The 24,076-nt window shown below is 42.4% G+C and overlaps 1 long non-coding RNA gene across 1 annotated transcript in view; it reads left to right on the forward strand.

Annotated features, from left to right (window-relative positions):
* Nucleotides 1–2,977: 2,977 nt before the first annotated feature.
* Nucleotides 2,978–24,076, forward strand: part of LOC123376471 — a 50,116-nt gene continuing 29,017 nt past the window's right edge. The window contains exon 1 of the long non-coding RNA XR_006581797.1: nt 2,978–3,129. This is a non-coding gene — a long non-coding RNA (uncharacterized LOC123376471). The remainder of the gene's footprint in view (nt 3,130–24,076) is intronic.

Raw genomic sequence — 24,076 nt, forward strand, 5'->3', positions numbered from 1 at the left:
GATGTTCAGTACCTCTGAATATAAATTCTTCCCCCCTCACACACACTGCATGAAACAAATCAAACATAGAGTGTGCAGAATTTGTTTTAGACCAAGATAGGCAAGAGGAAAAATGGGTATACACAAATATGACTCTTCCGAACCTCAGTCAGTTTAGAGGAGAAACTGTCATTGTCTATGATATTAGGACCACATCAAACTTTGGTTTAGGTATTTTCTTCTGTTCTTGCCATCTAGGTGGTTGTTTTGTTGTTGTTCTTTTTTCCAGAAAAGGGTAGCCACCATTCCAGAAAGTTTAGGGCAAAGTGGGAAGATGTGTTTATGTTTAAGTAATCTTCTCTCTCATCTTTCTGGTTCACTGTTGCCTACTGCTGGCCAAATGAAGGATTTAATTTGCTTACAAATGTTTCCTATTTGCCCACCTCCACCATGGTTTTCAGTGCTGCCACATGGGAGTTGAAGAGACACATTTTAAAGAACTGAAGGTTGGGTTGTTTTAGAGTCCCTGAGAAGTTGTTTCCAAAGTCCTACTTTCTTGACCTACATTCTAAATACCCCATTATGAAGCACTCTGCGCTTATGCTGCAAAATTGCTGTGCATTTTCTACAAAGTATTAGCATGTGAACTGTGGTTTCTTATCAGGGGTTCCTTCTCTTTAATTCTGATTGTGGAGGAATTGGAAAAGGTTTCAAGTTTTATGTTTGGGAAGACCTTGGCATTCGTAGGGAAAAGCCGGTTAGCAAAATCTGGTAGATAATACTTGTCCCACTACTATTGTGAAAAAAAAACATAATTAACAATGACCCTGGCAATATAAATTATACCTGTAGAGAATACTATTCACTGTCCCTTATTAAAATACAATACTGGGCATTAATATGTTTAAAACACACAAAGATTGCCATATGAGAGCCATGCAATTTCAATGAAGTGTAAGATTGATGAGCCCTGCAGGTCATAAAAGAAGAATGATTTTCCAAATGCATGTATGTGACATCTATCGTTATCATCACAGCCGATTGCATTATTCATTCATATACAGCAGTGCTGTTATGTGCCAATATTTCTCTTGATGTGTTTAATAAAAGCATTCATAAGAGAGGTGATACAGAGTCCCTTCAGAGAGTTAGTGCTCATTCTCCTACCTTATTCTTTAAACAAGATATAGCTTCAAAATAGAGCTGATCAAAATCAAGATTTAAAGTGCATCATGTTGCAAAATGACCTTATTCATCACCTGTTTTTTTCTTTCTAATTTTAGGATTTTTTTTAAGTGGTTTGTAAAAAGTTTAGGAAAAGAAATGAGTTTACTCCTGTGTGTCCAGCTGGTGTATACATTACAGGCTGAAAACCAGGAGGTTGAGTATTCCATAATCAGCAAGTCCATTATTTCTAAAGGTATCATGATAATTGAACATGGAAACAGATCCCCCTCAAGCCTGCAATTTTAAGAAGAAAATAAACGATTTAGTGGTGCAAGTTCAAATGCAATATTCTCAGCCACCACTAGTTGTCACTTTCCTACCAGTGTGAGGACCTGGGGTTTTCAGCACTGCGGTTAGAGAGAGAGAGAGAACGCAGTGCTAATTAAACGGAGTAACTCAGAACGGTACCGAAAGTCTCTAGCCTTGGAATGTTAAATAGTCAGACCCAGGGGATAATCAGAAAGGAAAAGGGAGGGAGGTGGAGGGGGTGGGGGGGAACTGATGGCTGGAGAATATCAAGCCCAGGTATTAACCCCAAGGAAACATCAGCACATCCATCCATGCACACATCCTAGCCCAGTGAGCAGTAGGAAACAGCCTACCTGAAGAATACTAGAGTTTCCCAAACGTAGACTCCAAGTGCATTGACGTTAAACATTGTTTGGGATCTGGTGATTTGTAGTCCACGAGTTTAAAAAAATAAATAAACCAATGATTAAATTTCCACTTAAAAAAACAACAACAACGGCGGTAATAAAAACCAAACCAGGCGGAATAAAGTGCTGGAACTTCCTACGTGGTCATGTTCAGAGAATCCTCCTAGGAGAGAGTTGCGGGGGGGATCAGGAAGCTGTGAATCCAGGACCCTGGACAGAGACCCCCGCGTCAGCACCTTGGAGAGAGACTTGGTGTTTAAACTCCACCGCGGATTTTTTTTCCCACCGCCCCCCACACTGCAGTGTGGTTTGGTTGGACGAGCAGATCCCTGCACAGAAATCTCCTTTCCTTTCAGTGGGATCCCAGTCCTGGCATCGAGTTGCTGGAACAGGCGAGATGCAACCAGAGTATATTTGCCATGGGGGAGGAGAGCTAGGGGGGAAAACCAAAAAAACCCCAACCAAACAAACAAAAAACCAAAAAACCCAAGCCCCCCCCCAAAAACACCCCACCAGCCCAACGCTTTTAATTTCCTCCTCTAGCTGGGGTGTCTTCTCCAGTTAAATCCAAGAGAATTTGTCAGTGCTGGGCATGTGCTGTATTGTCCCGGAAATCTTGCTCTCCTGCTCGACCGTTTGGCTGCTGTTGATTCCTGCCTTCTGGGAGATCCCCCCCCGGAGTAAGCTGTTATTGCTGCAGGGAAGGTGTCCCATTGCTTGGGGCTCAAGTGGTGAGGAAGCCGAGGGCGAGTTTCATGGGTCTGGGACTCCCCTGGTGATCAGAAAGAAGGAAAAGTACCTCAGTGGCCCCTTAATCCATTGCATTCTCCTCCTTGCCCCATCTCAGCCGGATAGAGCTCGCTAGATTTTGGGACTTTCTTGCTGCATTAATTTACTAAACAAAACAAACAAAAAATGGGGGAAGGAGGGGGTGAGAAAGGGGAGGGGGGGACCCAGCCTACCCAGCATCCTAAGCCCTTCCCACTGGCTGCATTCATTGGTCAGGGTGCTGAGAAAGCGACTCCGGGAGGTGGTTGGATAAAACGCATGTTGTTCAGCAGAGGAGGTTAACCTTTAAAGCGCTGGACGATTTTTTTTTTTACCCCCAGGCACTGGCTTTTTAAGAAGTCTCTGAAATCCTCCTCATGTGTAACACACCTGGGCGTGGGAGCTTTTTGAAAAGGAGCCGCCTTTTCCATCCCCCTCCCCTTTCGCATTGTTAACAGAGGTTTGGCAAACGCCAGAGCTAAGGAACCCAGCCAGCCAGGTAAGGAGCCCTCGTCAGTTTCAAATCACAGCACGATTGCTCGAAATCCGCCTCGGCGCTGGGCAGTGCCGCTGAGCTCCCCAGGAGGATGGCGGGAGGTGGGTTTTTTGTTTGTTTGTTTTTTTACTCTGTAGCCAGCACGGAGACCAGTAGAGCTGGAGGTTTGGTTCTGCTTGATTCTCTGAGTGAAATTTACAACGCGATAGAGTTAATAGGAAAAAAATGAATGAAACCTGTTAGCTGCTGTCTAAGTGTAACAAGATTTGTCCCCAGGCTGTGCCTTGTTTTCCCCTCCTCTGCTACATACAGCGGCAAAGACAGAGACTTGCATCCGATTTCTGACCACTTGGTCAGGTTTCTTATAGCGGTGTATCCTCCCTCTGGAGTGGCTATGAAATGAGGGAGAGAGATTCTGTTGATTCCATTGCTGCTTCTTTCCAGGCTATGAAAGAATCAAGCCTCTCTTTCTCAGTGGGGAAGATGCCTTTATGGGCTATCTCTTAGGCGGCGTCATTTCTAAAACAACCTCCACTGCAGGCTTTTCAGTCCTTGTTTTCTAAAAAAGTAATGTCCTTATTTAGACAAGCCCAGGTGCAAAATAGCCCCTTGCTCGTGTCATTCAAAAATAGTAAAATCTGGTAGGGATTCCAGCAGCTGCTGGGGGAAGTAGGTTAGTCAGATTTACTCTCGCTATTGGGTTTCAGGAGCTGGCCTTGATTAATAACCTGCTCTGGTTTGAACTGGCAGTGACTCCTGGGGGTGTAACGATGTGCAAGGGCATCATGCAATCTGCTTGCTGACTCATGAATATACATTTACCCCTATTATCCTTCTGGGATGGGTTAGCCAGTGTCATGAAGCAAACTTTCCTCTTTTATCCCCAGTAATCTGAAGGCACTAGGGTGGAGCCCCAGGCAGTGAATGTTAAATAGATGGCCAGTTAACAGTTAAATCATATTTATGCTGGTTTTTGGAGACTGCAAAGGAATGACAATAGTAGAGAAGGACACGGTGATTTTTGATTGGTGGGCCAGCTCCAAGGACCAGCAAACCCCATTGACTCTAGCAGAGATCTGATTCCCCAGTAGGACTGAGTATCTCTTGGGATTTCTCTCAATATCCATCGGTTCACAGATGTCTCTTCTAGCCTCATAATCTATGCTCATCTAGTCTGACCTCTTATATAACGCAGGTCCTAGCACTTCACTGAATTAATTCCCCTTCGAACTTTTAGAAGAAAAAATCCAATCGTGATTTAAAATTAAAGATCAAGTTCAAGCAGCAAATCAGTGCTAGAGCTGGGAGTAGACTCGGGGACAAATTCAGTAGTGCTGTCTCAGAGTGGTGTAAATGACACCCCTGTTCATTAACAAGGCCTTCGGCAACCCAGAAAGGGAGGGCATTCACCCCAACAGAGTGCAGGTGGCAGGTAGCTCCACTGTCCTCCCTCAGGTGTTCCACGTTGGGTGGGTAAGTAGGGAGGATGGCTTTAGCTTAGACTCCTTAGGAGCCCTGCTGGTGAAGGTTGTTGAGGGGTTGCCATGGATCAGTGTTTTTTGTGTTTTATCTTCCTTAAGTGTACTGGTGCAAGGGAGATTTCTGCCTCTTTATATCAGTGCAACCTTCTCCATCCTCCACTCTCCACTCGAAGGCTCTCCATTTCAGGGCCCTCTGCCAGAGTTTTCTCCAGTATCAGCTAGTGGAAGCATGGGTGAATCTGGCCCCAGGTCTCATGACTTCCAGTCCTGTGCTTTAACCCAGTTGCATCCCCAGTGATTCTGGAAATAGCTCCAGGGGAAAAGGCAAGTGCCCATAATGCAATTATCCAAATGGTTTTTGGACACTGTGTTTTGTTTTTGTTTTGCTCTCCCTGAAGGCGAGGGCAGTGAGACTGGAAACCTTCTTCAGTATTATGTAAGGAAATATGGTTGGGAGAAAATCTAATCCTGACTGCAAGCCAGTTCTTCTAAAGTTAGAGTAAGTAACCTTTGCCATCAGGACTCCTTTCCCCAGATTTGTCCTTTGTTACTCTTCAAAATGTGTTTAGAATTCTATCCCATTTCTGTGTGATCACTTCACCATTTGGAGCAGTTCAGTTGTCCTAGTTTTCTGGTAGATTCAGTTGCTCAAAATGCTTTTGAAAGATATTTTTAAAAAATCTGTCATTGATGACACACGAATGAAAACCCAGGGACGTTGCACAGGGCAAGAAATATACACAAGAACATAAAAACAGGCATATTGGGTCAGGTCAATGATCCATCTAGCCCAGTATTCTGTCTTCTGACAGTTGCCAATGCCAGATGCTTCAGAGGGAATGAACAGAACAGAGCAAGTTCAAGTGATTCATGGCTGTCTTTCAGTCCCAATGTCTGGTAGCTGAAGGTTTAGGGACACCCAGAGCATGGGGTTACCTCCCTAACCATCTTGGCTAGTCGCACTTGATGGATCTATTCTCCATAAACTTATCTGATTCTTTTTTTGAACCCAGGTATGCTTTTGTCCTTCACAACATCCCCTGGCAAGGAGTTCCACAGGTTGACTCTGCATTGTGTGAAGAAGTACTTCCATATGTTTGTTTTAAACATGTTAAAACTGAACAATTTACATCAAAAGGCAAGAGAAACAACATATATAGGGCAGATTTCTTAACTTTGTGGAGGTATGAAAAAATGATGTTGGGTAAAATTCACCCCCCATGCATAGGGGAAATACAAGACCTCTAGCAGCACTTTGGCCCATCTGAGACATAAGTACTATCTACGCTTTGTGCTTTGGCTCTTTGTAGGGATGAATTTTTCACTCTTTGGGAATAAAACTAAAAACGATTGTGGATGAAGGGATTGCTATTTAATAACACTTTACACTTATCCTGGAACTTTCATGGAAGGATTTCAAAGAGCTTTACCAACTCCTCTGAGCTGAGTACTAATATCCCCATATTACTGATGAGCAAAATGGAAGGTAAAGTGATATGTCCAAGACCACAGAATGCACCAGGGAGCCAGGAATAAAACCTAGAAGCCCCTGGTTGAGCTGGTTCTCAGTTCCCTGCTCAGCCAGGAACCCTCCCTTCCTACAGAATAACAGGGAGGTAAAAAGTGCATTGGAGAAAAAGAAAGAGCTGAGAAGAGGAGTGCAACAAAAAACAACACAAGCTTTAGGAAACCTGACATCTGAGGACAGGTTAAAAAAACCTGGCATGTTTAGTCTTGAGAAAAGAAGACTGAAGGGAGGACCAGGTAATAGTCTTCAAATATGTTAATGGCTGTTATAAAGAGGATGGTGATTAGTTGTTCTCCATGCCCACTGCAGGCAGGACAAGAGGGAATGGGCTTAATGTCCAGGAAGGAAGATGTAGGTTAGATATTAGGGAAAACTAACTGGCACTGGAATAGGCTTCCTAGGGAGGTTGTGGAATCCCCCTCGCTGGAGGTTTTTGAGAACAGGTTGGACAAACACCTGTCAGGGATGGTTTAAGTTTACTTGGTCCTGTCTCAGTGCAGGGGGCTGGACTTGATGAGCTCTCAAAGTTCCTTCCAGCCTGACATTTCTATGATGCTATAGGAGCAGTGAGTGGGATTGGGGGTGTGGGTAAACAGGAGAACAGTGAAAAAGGCAAGTGGTTATAATGAGGGAATAGAGACAAAGTGAGAGGATGAAGAAGAAAGGGAGCGGAGGGGAGGACAGCGGTAAATGATTATATAGTACCAAGTCTCCTCTGTGACACAATTACAGTGTGAAGCCACCTCTCATGCTGACATTCAGAGGGGGGAGAGAGGGAGTGCTAGGTAGCTAGATAGTGATTTGACAGGCTTCAGTGATTCTTTGTCAAGAGAGATGGATATTGGGAGTGTCAGTTAAGGGTTGGTGTGACCAACCTGGTTGTTTCGAAGCGTTCTGATTAGTGTGAGGGTATATGAAGGCTAGCCTGAGGGCACCTCTGCGTCTGAGATCACTCCTGGCTTTCTCCCAATATTAGGATGGCTTCCTTGGTTTGCAAAAGGTGTTTGTTACTTTGGTAAGCCACCTACTAGCTCATGGAGGAGGAGGTATTTGGTGGTCTGGCCGGGGCAAAAATGTATACTCAGGAGTGTTCCCTCCCTCCTGAAAACACCCCTGCTTGAGCCCACATTAACTACCTCAATCATGCAGAATTAAGGGCCTGATTCAAAGCCCATTGGGATAGTGCTAGGAAAGAGAGTCTGCTGATAGGGCACTGGATTGTGACTCAAGAGAGCTGGGTTCAAATACTGACTCAGTCCGATGTGACCTTGGGCATGTCACCTAATCAATCTTCTGCTTCCATTCTGCATCTGCAACATAGGGATAATACTTGTGTACCTCACTGGGCTATTGTAAGGACAAAATCTCTTCTGTAGATATTCTTATATTGCTATCACTGGTGTAGTACCTTCCAGTAGTGCATTAAACTATGAGTAACAGCTGTCACGTGTTTGTTCTCTCTTCCTCTCTCCATGGGGAGAAGTGTTTGGAATGGGTTTGTATTGGATCTTTGAAATCATATATACGTGTGTGTGTGTGTGTGTGTTTTGTCAAATATATATATTAAGGCTGTCAATAATCACAGTTAACCCGTGCAATTAACTCAAGAAAATTAATCACGATTAAAAAAAATAATTGCGATTAATTGCACGGTTAAACTATAGAATACCATTTGAAATGTATTAAATATTTTGAATGTTTTTCTACATTTTCAAATATATTGATTTCTATTACAACAGAGTACAAAGTGTACAGTGCTCACTTTATATTATTTTTTATTACAAATATTTGAACTGCAAAAAGATAAAATAGTATTTTTCAATTCACCTCAAACAAGTACAGTAGTGCTATCTCTTTGTGAAAGTGCAATTTACAAATGTAGAATATTTTTGTTACATAACTGCACTAAAAAAACAAAACAATGTAAAACTTTAGAACCTACAAGTCCACTCAGTCCTCCTTTTGTTCAGCCAATTGCTCAGACAAACAAGTTTGTTTACATTTACGGGAGATAATGTTGCCCGCTTCTTATTTACATCACCAGAAAGTGAGAACAGGTGTTTGCATGGCACTTTTATAGCTGGTGTTTCAAGGTATTTACATGCCAGATATGCTAAACATTCCTATGCCCCTTCATGCTTTGGCCACCATTGCAGAGGACATGCTTCTATGCTGACGATGCTCATTAAAAAATAAATTAAATTTGTGACTGAACTCCTTGAGGGAGAATTATATGTCTCCTACTCTGTTTTACCTGCATTCTGCCATATATTTCATGTTATAGCAGCCTCTGATGATGACCCAGCACATGTTCATTTTAAGAACACTTTCACGGCAGGTTTGACAAAACACAAAGAAGGTTACCAATGTGAGATTTCTAAGGATAGGTAAAGCACTCGACCCAAAGTTTAAGAATCTGAAGTGCCTTCCAAAATCTGAGAGGGATGAGGTGTGGAGCATGCTTCCAGAAGTCTTAAAAGAGCAGCACTCAAATGTGGAAACTACAGAACCCAAACCATCAAAAAAGAAAATCAACCTTCTGCTGGTGGCATGTGACTCAGACGATAAAAATGAACATGCGTCGGTCCACACTGCTTTGGATTGTTATCGAGCAGAACCCATCATCAGCATGGACACATTTCCCCTGGAATGGTGGTTGAAGCATGAAAGGACATATGAATCTTTAGTACATCTGGCACACAAATATCTTGTGGCGCTGGCTACAACCGTGCCATGCGAACACCTGTTCTCACTTGCATGTGACATTGCAAACAAGAAGTGAGCAGCATTATCTCCTGCAAATGTAAACAAACTTGTTTGAGCGATTGACTGAACAAGAAGTAGGACTGAGTGGACTTGTAGGTGCTAAAGTTTTACATTCTTTTATTTTTGAATATAGTTATTTTTTGTACATAATTCTATATTTGTAAGTTAAACTTTGATGATAAAAATATTGCACTACAGTACTTAGTATTTTTCAATTCACCTAATAATTTGTTGTTTTTTACAGTGCAAATATTTTTAATAAAAAATAAATATAAAGTGAGCACTGTACACTTTGTATTCTGTGTTGTAATTGAAATAAATATATTTGAAAATATAGAAAACATCAAAAATACTTAAATGCTATTCTATTATTGTTTAACAACACAATTAATTACGATTAATTTTTTAAATCTCATGGTGATAAATTGTTTTTTGATTGCTTGACAGCCCTTTATATATCTCCCTCATCATTGTCATATATGAGCATCTCACAACCATTAATGAATTGTAGTGTTGTTGTTGCTGTGTTGGTCTCAGAGTATGAGAGACACAAGGTAGCTGAGGTAATATCTTCTATTCGACCAACTTCTATTGGTGGAAGGGGACAAGGTTTTGAGCCTCACCCACCTGTCTCAATAACTAATGAGAAAAATTAATACACATGTTGCTACTCTGTTTCTGTTAGAGAAGGTGTCCCTGATGCGTTGCACTTGAAGTAGAAGGTTACGAGGTTTGTCATGGTCCTTAGTTCTTGGGGAGTTCCTTCCACAGTCTTGGGTCAGCCCCTAAGAAAGCTCTGTCTCATGAATGGTTCTGAGATGCTCAGATACGACAATGATGAAGGCCATGTAAGTACCTAGATCAGGGTGAGTTTTTCCTTTGATTTTAATGAGCTTTGGGTCAGTCCCTACAACTTTCCCAAAGAGACGAAGTAACAGAACATGCAGTAATAAAGCCAAAACATGTACATAGCATAGCCTTCTGCTGTTTGGCCCACGAAATGGGGGTCTAAATGGAACTAGTCAGAAATTTTCCATCAAAATAGTTTTTGATTAAAAAAATGAGTTGTTGACAAGAGTGTTTAGCAGAATGTGCCTGCTTTCCTAGAAAAATGGGGATTTTGGGTCAGAAAAATCATATTTTGTTTTGTCTTTTGGCAGTTTTTGATGAAACCACCCACCCAATTAACAGCAAATTCAATTGTATTTAACTTCTCCATAGGGGCTGGGGGAAGCCTATTTTCCATCCACTTCCTTCAGTGCTCCTGTCATGGCTATGGTGGTACTGAAATGCATGTTACTGGATCACTGAGATATGAGTACTTGGGAGGGAAATGTCCTTCGAAAGGATTAAATTCAGAGAGTCATGACAGAAGAACCTTCCAGAAGAACCTATTGAACTCAGACACAGCATAATTGTTAATGGGGCCTGGGAGAGCAAGGAGACCCTCTTGTTTGGATGGAGCATCCCAGACAAGCACAGGACTAAACTATGGTCAGTCTTGACAACAGAAGGGGCCATGTGGTGCAGGGTAGGGGGATGTGGCATTGGTGTGGGGAATTTTCAAGCCAGTAGGCTGGAGAGAGATTTCTGGCAACAGGTGTTGGACCCACTAGAACGCCAGCTTGACGTTCTTGCAAGTGGAATTACCTGTGTGCAATTTTCTGTTGTTTTTGCTAACTCCCATTCAAGGTGAATGGGACTTGTGTACGTGAGTGACATATACTGGGAGGAAGATCCTGGGTCTTTGTATCATTTACTTTGTTCCTTGGGAAGAACGGACCAAATGTGGTGTCTGTCTGTGGATGGGGCTCAGATATTGCAGTGATGGGCATGGTATAAGATCCACAGTAGAACAGAATCGGACTACTGCTTTCAACTGATCAACCATCAGGCAATAGCTAGAGCCTACCGTTGAGGAGCCCGTATACGTTTTAAACACCATAACCAACAACAAGATGTCACTGGTATTTGAACAACTGGTCACTGACACATTGAGCCAAATTCTCTGCAGTGCCATTGATTGCGTCAATGGCCTTGAGGTCATTGGGTTGCGAAGGAGGGAGCCTGTGAAGTGTGTTCTGTGAGACTGGGCAATGTGTTAAGGTAGCCTCAGATACTTCAGCAATCTCTGCCAGCACTTCTGAATTTGTTTATTCTCTTGTTCCATTACTAATGATGACAATGCAAACTTTCCTGACACCAGTGATTGTTCATTACTTAGTCATGATGAAGGATATCCAGCGTATCTGATATTTAGCTGCATTACTCTTCACTTTCCCTTTACTATTCAATTTGGGCAACTGATCTTTTGCTTTTTAAGTAGGCAGCAGTGTCAGAGTTCAAGGCAACTGCACCTGTATTCCCTCTCCATGGTCCAGCCAGGGCACCCACTGTCAGGCTTCTGGCTCCCCAGCCGTCACCTCTCTTGGGTGGAGACACCTGTCTCTTTCTCTGCTGGCTGGGGTTTGCCAGGCTGTGCAGTTCCCTGCCTGCATTGTGAGTCCCCCAGCAAGTCTGACTGATGAATCAGGCTGCAGAGGCCCTGAGCAGTGTAATTGCCCCCAGTTATAAGGTACCACACAGCTTTTCCTAAGCAAGCACATTTATTCTTAAGGGGAAAGCATTACAGCGAAAATGTATTCAAAACAATGCAAGAACCTAAACTTATGCTAATAAGCTGACCAGAGATCATCCCAGCTCCAAAGGGGATCTGGTTTCAATAGTTCAAACCCACCAACTGGTTTTTCTGTGGTTGCATGTTCCTAACTGCCTTGACTCCGAACAAGAACACCCAGGGATCTGTGAGTGGCTCCTATACATATTTTGGGCCTCTGATCTTATCCTCATGTAACAGGTGATCAGCAGACAAAGGACCCTTCCTCAGGATGACGCTTCAAAAGGTCAAGTTCTTGCATAACCATCGGGGGTATATTTGCATACACTTCCCCCTAGAGATTTCCTGGGAAACCCACCTAACTTTGTTTGTCCCATAAGTTCCTTCTTGTCAGGCACATCGTTTCAAATAGTGCCTTGAAGCTCATAAAGCGTCCCAGGGTTTACATTGGTCACGTCTCTCAAGTTACAGACAAGTCTGTAGTAATGCATAATCGCTGCATTTTTAATACAATGGACTCCAAAGCTACTTGAACTCAATTCAATCAGATTTGTCAAAGATATTGCAGAAAATGGCTGTATCTGTCATGGCCACTGCTTATTTCTCGCCTGATGTCATAATACTCTGACATCGCACTTCACTGCTCTGCTAATGATTGCTGTAATAAGCAGAGGATTGTGGTGGCTATTGCCTAATTCCTGAGGCGGCTCCTACCTTTCCTTTCTGCAGACAATGGTGTAAGAGAGATCATCTCACATGCTCCCCTTCTCTCCCAGTCCCGAAGTATGTGGTTTTCATAGTGCCACTGAAAGGGCCGGGTTGGATGGGAGAGCCACCAACCACAGTTTAGAACCACTGACTAGGGTTGAAGTTCCCACTAAATATGCCATTTCATTTTAGCAATGCCTCATTTCCTCGACCAGGCAATATGCTTTCCCTATGGCAAAGTCAAGGACATAGGAATAGGACATTTTATTTATCTCTCTTCTCATTCAGCAAATCCAGCAGCCTGCCAGCACTCCAAAGGGTTGCTCTCAGCATAGACATTTTAATTACGCCATGTAACTTTAAAACGGAATCTACCCACAAACCAAAATACAGGCCTCATTACTGCAGTATTTCTGTAAACGCTAGAAGTACTGGTTTGGGGCTTAATTGTGCCCTAAACAACTTAATGAATGAATGAATGAACAAATGAGTATGGGACAGTGTGGATCTGTATCATTGCAGCAGGAGCATTGGGAGGGCTGATGCTTTATTAGGAGCATTATTACTTATTACAGCAAAAGACTATGTTAGAAGACAAGTAAAATCAAGCATTTACGTTAAGAAATGCCAGAATTACGGTTGTCTGTGCAACCTTAATTCAGCCCTCTTATGCATGTGCAGTATCATGGTCTTTAATTATCACACACTATTTTTTCCACAGCTCCCTCATTCAGTGCGTAGGATGGACTTGCTCTGGGGACAATTCAGGGTTGCCTGGTGAAGTAGACTGTTATCTGTAGGATCCCTGCTGCAGTTGTTGCAGTAGTTGGAAGGTATGTAGAGAAGGTTCACCATAAGATTCAAAGAAAAGATCATCAGAATAGACTGATATGGGCAAAACAATGCATTTTTCCATAGCTTTGTTCTTGGAAATGGCTGAACAATTTTGGCTTATATTCATTCAGCCCGAGGCAAACACCTGGCATGGAAAATTTCAGCCCCTGTGATTTAAGTTTGGCAAAGTTATGAGCAATTGAAAACAGGTTCTTATAATGTGAGATGTCAGGTATCCTTAATAATGGGCAATAATGCTGCCAGCCATGTCTATAATACCACAGTAGCACTTAGAAGTCCCAAGCGAGAGCGGGGCTGTATTATGCTAGATGATGTGCAAACCCATAGCAGGACAGTCCCTGCCTCTCAGAGCTTGCAATCTAACTACACTAGAGTGGCAAAGGAAGGATTATCATCCACATGGGGAAATGAGGCACAGGTCAATTCAGTGATTTTCCCAGCCTCACACAAGGAGTCTGTGACACAGACAGGACTTGAATACTGATCTTCTGCGCCTTAGGTTAGTAACATCATCTCAAGAGCTCCGGTGGTGGAGATAATGTACCAGCTTTGCATCTGCATTGTGACGCAATAGAGACTCTGGATTCAGTTCCTGCTCTCTGCTCAGAACAGCGCTTAAATAACAGTAGCTGATGGGGACTTGGGGTAACAAGCATATGAGGAAGTGATTAAGGGGATGCTCGTCACATGATTTCTTAGGAGCATGAAGTGTTTTAAAATTATTTTATTTACTCTGTCCTTCCCTGTCCCCACCTACACTACGATCCTGAGCTTTATGTTTCAAAAGGCACAGTAGTTTGGTGAGTCCAGCTAGGCAGGATCCTCTTGCAAAGCCTCCCCTGGCCCGGGAGACCTGTTCATTCTCCAGCTGAATGAGCAGAAATGAATCCTGTTTGAAATAACATCAAGGGAAGAGATCATGGTCACTGGATAAGGGTCTCCTGGCACTGCAGGAAGGCTGAGGCATTCACATTTAAAGTAAATATCATTGATCGTGTGACTAGTATTCTATTGCAATGACTTTATTGGTGTCACATCCAAGGATTGGTGTAGACATAATCATTGCACCGGCTGGAGGAGCAGCAGGGACAGTTGCTTGCTGTGTAGCATTCTAGACAGCTAAGAGAATGGGCTAATTGGGTTAAATTAAATTAATCCCTGTTGTAAATGAAGAAAGCTCCTATTGGCTCCAGTCAGAGTGGTACCACCTTACTCCATTGCTGAAATCTCCATCCCTTCACCTCCATGTGTAGCAGGCAATCAGAGAGCAGGTTATGTATAAACATATTGCCTCTGAAAATCTCATGCCCTGGCTTTTTATGAAGAAGCTGGTTTGCAACCTTTTTTTTTTTTAAGGAAAACAAAACTCAAACTTATTGTTGAGTAATAGTCAGCCACCCGCTTGGCAGTCTGATCCAGAACAGCTTCCATTTGGGGTAATTAAAGGAGGATCAGAATGAGTCACATTAAGCTTTTGGCTGTGATTGTCTTCATAGTCAATAACTCTGCCATGCTTGTGTGTGTGTGTGTGTTTTTCAATCCTTCCAAACAAGTGTAAGGAGCGATGGATCCTGACATTTCCAAGAAAAGAGCAGCTGCTAACCCCTGCATCTGACCCCTCCCTGTTGCTGCCCAGGCCTGGGGGAGAATGGAGCATGACCCCTTTCCTGACATATTGACCAACAACCAGCTCCCTGCCCCTCCTGCAGTACCTACCAGGGCTCTGTGCCCACACTGCAGCCTCACGCTTCAAATCTCTCTCCCCCATGCCCTGCCATAGGTCACTGACCCCACCCCTCCTGCATTCCCATTGGTGGAAACGGAAGCAAAGCCATGGTCAGCTACATTACCCAGAATCTTGTGCATCGGCCACGCATGGGAATCAGTCTCACTCACTGACTCAGAGAGAGGTTGATGTCCATGTGTGGTGGGCACATATTCTGGGTAATATAGTGTCTATGCAGGAGATGACATTATTAAATCAGGAGTCTGGAGTTTTTTGGTTGCCAGCGAGATTTGGTCAGTCTGATTTTAGGATTGCATTTCCCTTTTTTCCCCACCGCATTCCATTGGTGGCTCACAGTTGTCATGTGATCAAACAACACCCCTAGGTCGTTCTCCTCTGTCACGTCCAGCTGATGAGCCCCCAGCTGGTACCAAGAATTCTTATGATTCGATGCTAAGTGCATGATCGTGCACTTTGAACTATTGAATTTCATCCCAATAGTTCTTCTGACTGTGGGGTTAGATTGCTCAGGATGTCATGAAATAGCATCTCAAATTCGTGAGTAAGAGTTGGCAGTAAAAGAAACCAATGTTACGATTTTAGAGAGGGACATGGAGCCTGATCTTCATTCTGCTTCTACCAGTGTAACTCTGTTGAGTTCAGGGATTACTCCAGATTTGTGCTGGTGGGAGTGAGAGCAGAGTCAGCCCAGAGTTTATTTATAATTCCAACCTAATCTTAGTTTTGGAGCCTGGTGTCTACTGAACTCTTTGTTCTTTTTGCCTGTTTTCCTACTGTTGTTCTCTCAAACCTGGTTTAATTGCAGATTTTCTTGCTTTTGTGGGTATAACCTTTCACCAGCGTCACATGCTACAAATACTAGACAAATACAGACCTCCATGCTGTAAATACTTAAACTTTCATCAAGAGGGTTTAAAAAAAATCATGAAAATTGCAATGATATTCTTCTCCGTCCCCTGACTTCCCCTCACCCCTAAATTTAGAAATGTTAAAATCCAAAACATCCTGGCCAGCTTTCAAATTGGTCCACAAATAGGGAAAATATTGTGAAAACATTTCTTTTAAAACTATCCTGGTCTCCTCTCAAATTTCCATTTTCTATTTGCCCCAGCAGTCCACCCTTGTGCTTTCAGTTGCAGGGTCAGAGTCAGTCCCCTCTTAATGAGCTGGCCATTGTACTTTACCAGATGTTCCCCCCCCTTAAATATTTTGCTTCTGGATCCAGGGCTAGTAGGTTACCTCATGAATATCATGTCACCTCTGGGTGAACTTCACCTCTGAATGGAGAGCCAGCATAAATCTTGTGTGTGAATCTGCATCATGAAATTCCAGTTAAATTCCTTTCAAGGTTCGGTCCTTTTTCCACATAGTCACATCCTTTTTGCTTCTTCATCTTTACTCACCTTGGAGTACCTTAATTCTCTTCCACATTTTCTTTACCTCCACGCATTTGCTTCTCATTCTCTGTTATTCTAAAGAACACAGACATATCCCTTCTAGCTTCTGTGAGTAAAATTAGTTTTCCAAGTTCCTGGAATCCATCAATTCATTTTTTTGATAGTTGGCTCCCAAATTCTCCTCATGATCTGGGAAACCTCAAGACCCCCAGTGACACTCAGTGGCTAAATGCAAGATCACCCCGTGTAATTTCCTCAAGCCTTCAATCACAACTGTAGCTTAATCCCATTTTTAATATATTTTTCATCTAGCTTTTATACCCAATAGGGCCACTTCTAGGTTTCACCCCCACAAATTAAAATCCTGAAATTAAAAAAAGGAAACAATCCTCTGAGTTTAAAATAAAACCTGCACACACAGAGAACACCTCCCCCAACCCCGAAAAAAAATGATTTATAGGATTTTCAAAGGACAAGTGGTTGGTGGTAGCAGCAAAGCATATTCAGTGTCCTGGGAATACTAAATCCATTATTGCTGTTTTGTTGTTTAGAGAACAGCTAATGAGGAAGTAGTGCTCAAAGAACTCTGATTGTGTTTCCCAAGGTAGAGATTCAAATTGCTAGCACAGCAATTCTCTCTTAGATAATATATAGACTAAATAAAGCTTTTAAATGAAGTTAAGTTGGGAACCTTCCAATGGATTCTGTAAAGTAAATTTCTATTTAATTAATCTCTTTCTGTATTAAACTATTGCCATGTGAAGCAGTCATGAATTTCATTTAGTTAAATTCATTGAAACTCAGTTGCCCAATACCGAGATTTTCCAATATATGCTGACAAAGTAACTCCAGCAAGTGTCTCCATAATGCTGTCTTCAGTAAATCGTTGATAAAGAAATTTGTAGTTAAAGCCATGCAAATGAAAAACAATCCACTGGCACCAATATAAAGGTTGTGACTGCCCATATTCTAAAAAGGTGCTGAAAATGGAGCGCTTAGTGAAATCTTTGAAATGTGCTGCTTCTGTAGCCAGTCCAGAGTTAAACACAACCAGCCAGTAGATACATTACCTGAAGTAGGATTCAGAGGTCACCAACAAGAATGGAACTTTGACATAGACAGTGGCTAAGGGGTATAGCATAGCAGATAACGGCACCTGAGAGCTTATCAACACTTGGAAATTTACCATAAGAGCTATTCTGGAATATCTCAACATGTGGCTTATAGCAGGGGCATATAGCAAAATTACTGGAATAGCTATTCTGGTGACTTTTCAAATGTCGACAAGCCCTAACTCTTAGGAGCATCATTTCAGAAAAAAAATCAGCTTTTGGGTGGGGGCGGGGCGAAAGTTGTGTCAACATAAAGAACGTTATGTGTGATTATATCCTGCAAAGTTAGGGGAGGGGAAGTGGAGCTTATAGGCCTATGAAAAGTTGAGGAGGAGTAACAAGGGGGCAACTGCCCCCGTTGCTCTGTAGCAAATGACACCTCTGTGTAAGACCATAAGTTCATCTTACAGTCCTAGGCTTCTGTTCTCTGGCCCAGTCACACACAGCCTCTCACCAAAGATTCCTTTTATGGCCAAGCTGTGATCCCTTCACTCACACCGATCAGTACCTCATGCCACAGAAAGTCCCATTGAGGCTGGTGGGATCACTTTTGTGGAGAAAGGCGCCACTCAGTGTGAATCTAGGTATTACAACCTGGCCATCAGTGTGATTAAGGGTTAGCGAAGAAGGGCTCTGATTCCCAGATGCTTTCCCTACCACCAGATAGAAAGATGCGGCTTCAAAGTGGGGTCTGGAGGAGCTGGGTGTGAAGTGGGGAATACTACGTGCTCCAGAGGGGACATGGGAATTTGGAAGAGTATCTTCACCCCAAAGCAAAGCAACTTGAGACTTTCTTCTAACAGCTTTAGCCATAAAAAGGTATAGCCTTTAAAAAAAATACATTTCTCATAGTTTTTTTCTCATTTACTGATTGTAGCTTTATTAATTATAAAATGTTACATCTGCAATGCATATCTCTCTCTCCAAGTTTTGTATGAAACTATATATAATTTTATATCCTTTATATTTGAACATATTAATATCTAAATATCCTTTGGATTTTATTTTTCTCTCCTATATTTCTGTATGATAATGGGGCAGTTTTACCTGGGCATTATATTTCTTGACAAATAGAATAGGGGCTATATAGATTTCTGTCAGACAGGTACACGGCCCCATTGACTGCAGTGGCAATAATCCCTTAGTAGTTAACCCTTTCACACACGATGTGAAACCTGGTGTGCTGGCGAAGTTCAGGACTGAATATCTGTTTTGCTGAAGGCAAGGTGAATGGTTCAGTGCAGATTTCTGTTTGGGTTCTTGCTGCACTGGATACATAGAATCAGGTCAGTGCACTAATCCTGGAAGAAACAAGGGAATGGATGCTAATTCTTTCCTTGTAGTGTTGATTTCTTAATATTTTTTTCCATAAATCGTATTTCATGTAATGCCTCTTGGCTTACGCTGTGAATAGTCCCATTGCATTATGTACTTGTCACTGTTATAATTTATGTAGTGATGGAAGGGTAACTAGCAAAAAACCCGCGCCACAGACCATGTAACTATAGAGAAAGTACAACATTATTTCTGTTAGAAACCAGAGGTGCAGGTCACAAGTTAATTACTTTCAAACCTGCAAGTGTAATTACTCAGCAATCTGCAGGATCCTAGAATTACTGTTTATTTCCAGGGCCTTGGCCAAATAAAACCTCTTTACATCCAATACCACATGTATAGTTATCTATCTATCTATCTATCTATCTATCTTACCCAGTTAGTTTAGTTTGTAGCACTCTTGCATCTGGACCAGGATGGTAGGTTCAAGCACCGTAATTAGTCTAGGACTTACACAAAATACTAGAGCTGGGCAGGAACTGGATTTTCTCTTTCATGGGGAATTCTGTGATTTCAAACATTTTTCTGCTCTGAAATGGAACAAAAGCAAAATAATTTTGGCTGTGAAACAGAGTGCCTCTGAAACGAAATTCTGAAAAAAAAATCCACTTTGGGACAATCAAAACTTTCCATTTTGATAAAACATTTCCGTCAGATTTTGACCTTTTAAGCTTTTCAAAAATGTTATTTACATGTTTTAAAAAGAAAAATCAAAACGTTCCATTCTGAGAACGTCAAAGTGAGATGTTTTGACATTATCAAAATGCCTCATTTCATTTTCTTCTAGACTAAAATTTGTCAAAACCAACACGTTGATTTTGACAAAAATGGCATTTTTCAACAAAAAGTCATTTAAGACCAAAATAATAATAATAATAAAAGTCTGACTTGCTCTACCAGCTGCTGCTAGTGCAACACAAAAGGGGCGTAGGAACATAGGCCCACATTAGTTTTGGGAGAACTATGGTTTTAAATTGAGTTGGAAGATTAGCATCAGCAATAGGCCCAACACACATGACCAAAAAGGATAAGATCATGAGAAAGAAGAGTTGTGTTAAATTTGTAGTTCACCTTTGAAATTCCAGTAGTATCTTATTTAAGGAGTGAGCAAAAGTAATAGAAACAAAACATGGTTAATTGGATAACAGGTGCAGTTAATAATTGGCTAGATCAAAAACTGCTTTTTCTGGCCTTAGTTTAGGGCTGGTAATTGGCAATGACCTCAATTGATTGGTAAAAGGGTATAAAAAAGTAAAGTCTTAAGGGGTTATTGCAACAGTTGCCTGATCATGTGGGAGCCAACCAATATGGGTGTAGCCCATTTGTAATTATCTTGATCAAATGCTTATTAATGTTTTGTTACTTTTTGGCTGTAGTAAATTGCTTATTATTTAGGCTTTTTAGGCATCATCAGAGCAATCGTGTAAGTACCATTTGGCCTTTGATTTAATAAATGACGTTATGGTTAAATTAGTGTCATGGTAATAGCCTGCCTCAATAACAATAATCCCAGCAAGGGGGAATGGAGTGCTACACGGGTGGAAGTGCCAAGGCTAATTCACTTCTTGTTTATATCAAGGTATTGGCACTTGTGGCTACACTGAGATACTTTGCACACTGATTTCAAAGGAAGGCAAGCCGCACTAGCCCAGTGCATCAGCGCTAGGGATTTGTAGTCATGCAGCACCAGGAGTAGACAAGTAGATTTCAGAATAGACAAGATCCTTAGATAGCAGACTGATAAGTGCTTTAGAATGGCCTAAAATTGACCAAGGCTTGAATTCAGCCAGTATGTAGCAGCAGGGTGAATTGACATCGCCTTCAAATTGCTGTCTTGTTCTCCAGAATTTCAGCTTTTGTTGAGATATCTAGATATTAAGTCTTTAGCTGTTAAGATTATGAAAAATCCCTGGAAAATGTGACTGATGCAGAGATGTTTAAGTCTGCGGATAGCCTGAAATGATAGCTCAGAGAGCAGTGAACAGCCCCATCTCAGCAAGGCATTAATACAGATGATGATTTAAGTATCTACATTGTTACCTACTTAATTCTTTATGTAAGCAGAGAGACGGAGGCTCACAGATCTGCACAAGTTATAGTGAGTGAAGTCTCACTTTGGTTGCCACAAATAGATGACATTTTGGAGGTACCACCAGTTAGTCCCCCTAATTAATGTGGAACTGAGCCCAATGAGCCTGGCAGAGCCCAAGGGTATATCCAAGCCCCGCTGAGCTGGCGGGAAGCTCAAGGAGCCCAGGGGAGCTGCATCATCATGTCTTGAAAATCTACACAATTCATAGCGAGTGGCCTCTCATTTTGGTGACTCACGCGGCCAGAAATGATTTTGTGGGTGGAGCTTGGAGGACTAATATCGGCTTTTTTTCTCCCCCCCCAATTTAAACCCTAGCCAGATAGTATCCAGTGGGCTTAATCCAGATTTTTCCTGGTGTAACTGAGATCAGAATTTGGCCTGCCATCACGGCTAGTGAACCAAAACATCAGTTATTCCCACAGCTCTCTGAGAGGTTATAGAAAATCCAGCTCTTTTGTGGTGTCTGTGACTGGTGAAGGAAAGACCTTGCCCATTTATTTAAACATCACTGGGGTGACTGGGTCTTCTGCAGGGGCAGAGGAAAAGGAATGGCTGGAGCCCACACGTTATCCAGATAAGGACCATTCAGAGCTTCTTCCCCATGTACCTTACCACGGTCCCTCCGCAGCAGCCTGCATAGTAAAAATATAGCACGGAGCTTACTAAACGAGAGAAGCAAGCACACGCTGTCCACCAGTCACTTCAGGCTTAGGGCTAATTTGCATGCAGAACATCTAACGGGAAACTCTTTGAGGAGGAAATTTGACTGGAAACAGCAGACTATTAAGGTTAACTGGGAGACCTCAGCATTGCAGTGACCTCCCTTGCATTGAATGTTTTCTTATGGTGCAATATCTGATCTCACAGGCCCCAATTCACTCATAGGACAAACTAGCATCAATTTATCATCAGGCGTGAAAGGAGCAAAGTGCAGCTTGTGGTGGCTTTTGGCAATGGAAATATCTTCGCCTTGGACACTTGAAGAAAAGCCTGCCCTTTAGGAACACCCTGATTTTAGCAAACAAAATTGGCCTGCACCACTGTCCACTCAAAGATCCTTCCTGAATCTTAAGAGCTATTTGGTTCTGCCCTCCCTAGCAGGCCATGCATGGCTTTGAAATCACATTCATGCCCATTTCCTCCTGGTACAACAAAGAACACTACTCATGTTATAAACTGACACATTACGTTAGTGGAGGGGGCTGCGTTTTCCCAGATGAGCTACCTCAGGGTTGTGCCAGTGTGGTTAAGACTGACCTTATGTTTGTGGTGACCTCTGTAGTAGTTGGATTTAGTGAATGTGTTCTGGGTTATGACACTGGTACCGAGTGGGTGTTGTGGGAGCTGTGCTGCAATGTGTAGGTGACTGTTATCTGTGTAAAGTACTTGTATTGCCTCACTTGTTACCCTAATGCCCCTGTGAAGTAGGGCAGTGTTAACTGTAGGGGAAACTGAGGCATAGAGACCCAATGATGCAGGTAAGAGCCTTGTGGGATTTTCTGAAGTATCTAGGAGACTAATTCTATTAGAGATATTGTAGATAGTTTAAATTCTTCAAAACATCTGGTTCTAGGTGTCTTGTTCAAAGACATACAGGAAGCTGGTTGCACAGCAGGGACCGTACCTGGGTCTTCCAAATCCCAGACTAGCCACTGCAGCATCCCTTCTCTCAATTATAGTTACACTTTGATGGGTTAAAATCTATAAAAGAGATAAGCCCTCTTCTTTCGTGCTATAAACCAACTACTGTCTGCCTGGGGCTGGGACAATCTTTCTCTTGTGGGGATGTTGTAAAATTGTTCATTATGTTTTTTTTAACACCTTCCTGTGACTATCTGACACTTCCGCTGGACACAGGATGTCAGGCTCTGTGCACACTATGAATGCTACAATGGCACAGCTACGCCACTGTGGTGCCATAATGTAGATGTTTCCTACATCAATGGAAGGGTTTTTTTCCATTGATATAGGTAAGCCGCTTCGCTGAGTGCTGGTAGCTAGGTCAATGGAAGAATTCTCCCATTGACCTACCAGCATCTACAGTGACGGTACGTCAGCATAACTGCACTACTCAGGGGTGTGAATTTTTGATTCAGTATGGGCAGTTCCTGCATGGGGATGCCCATGTGCTTTGCCCCCTTGCTCCTATTACAGCCTGAAATGACAGAACATACCTCTTAAACCAAACGCGTACCCACTTCTGTGTGGACAAAAGTATTGGAAAGGCTCATTAGCACGGTACTGAGTGCCCGCTTGTATTAACGAGTGGAATCTTATGCCACCCCAATGATGAACCCTCCTAATCCTCCCTGTTAGATGGGGAAATGTGGACAAAGGAAATGGAAGCCAGATCGTCCGAGTCTCAGATCCTGTCCTGTGTCTTAGCCACAAGGTCACTCTTCCTCCCAGAAGCAGTAATACCTCCTTACTCCAATGATGGCTGGTTCTAATGAATCCAGACTCAGGCAGGCTTCCACATCTACAGTTGCTGTAAGGCCAAGGCTGCAATAAGGGTCGTTGGATACAAGTTTGCAGGACTGTTTTGTAGCGGCCTGTTCCTGCTCTACTCCTCGTGAAGCGCTGAGGTTGCAAAGCCCGTGAGAATTCCTATTCAGCGTCAGTGGCCCACATTTAGTGAAAAGGAAGGGTAGAAAATGGGATGAAAATAGAGTGTTTGTGCTGTGTATTCACAATACAAATGAGCTGGTGGAAATAGACAAGCTATGATTTTCCAAGCACAAATATAACTTCTCTGGGTAAAAAGTGGAGCATTGTAGTGCATTTCCCTTAGGCAGAAAAAAAAATGCAGCCTATTCTTGTCTGTGTGGTGCCAACATTTTTCTTTTACATAGTTTTCCCCAACCAAGGAAACAATTAATTACTGAGCAGATTGAATTAGGCAAAGGGATTTATTTAGGCTGTGTGTGGGCTAAAGGGTTTTGTTAGGTTACGGGGAAGATTTGGGATCCTGGTGACTGGAAAACAGCTTGGCTAAGATGTGGAGAAATCACATTCAATCCTTTCATTAAATCTCCACGCTATGACCAAGCATGGCCCCTCTTTGCATTTGCTGCTTGATTACTTAAGCCATGAAGCTGTTGGGAGGAAGTAAAAGACAGTGGGGTCTGTTTAGAATGGGATCCAAAGGAAGCTGTGACGTAAAGCTCCCCTTGGCCTTTGGATATTTGCCTGTATGTAATGGATGCTAAAGCTCTTATCTCGATGCCTGCAGATTATCCATACACATTGCTGCCTACACACTGAAGTGAGAATACAGCCCTAAGCCTCTTAACTTTTAATGCAACATGAAAT

This window comes from Mauremys mutica, chromosome 8 (genome assembly GCF_020497125.1).
Source record: "Mauremys mutica isolate MM-2020 ecotype Southern chromosome 8, ASM2049712v1, whole genome shotgun sequence".
Classification (NCBI taxonomy): domain Eukaryota; kingdom Metazoa; phylum Chordata; order Testudines; family Geoemydidae; genus Mauremys; species Mauremys mutica.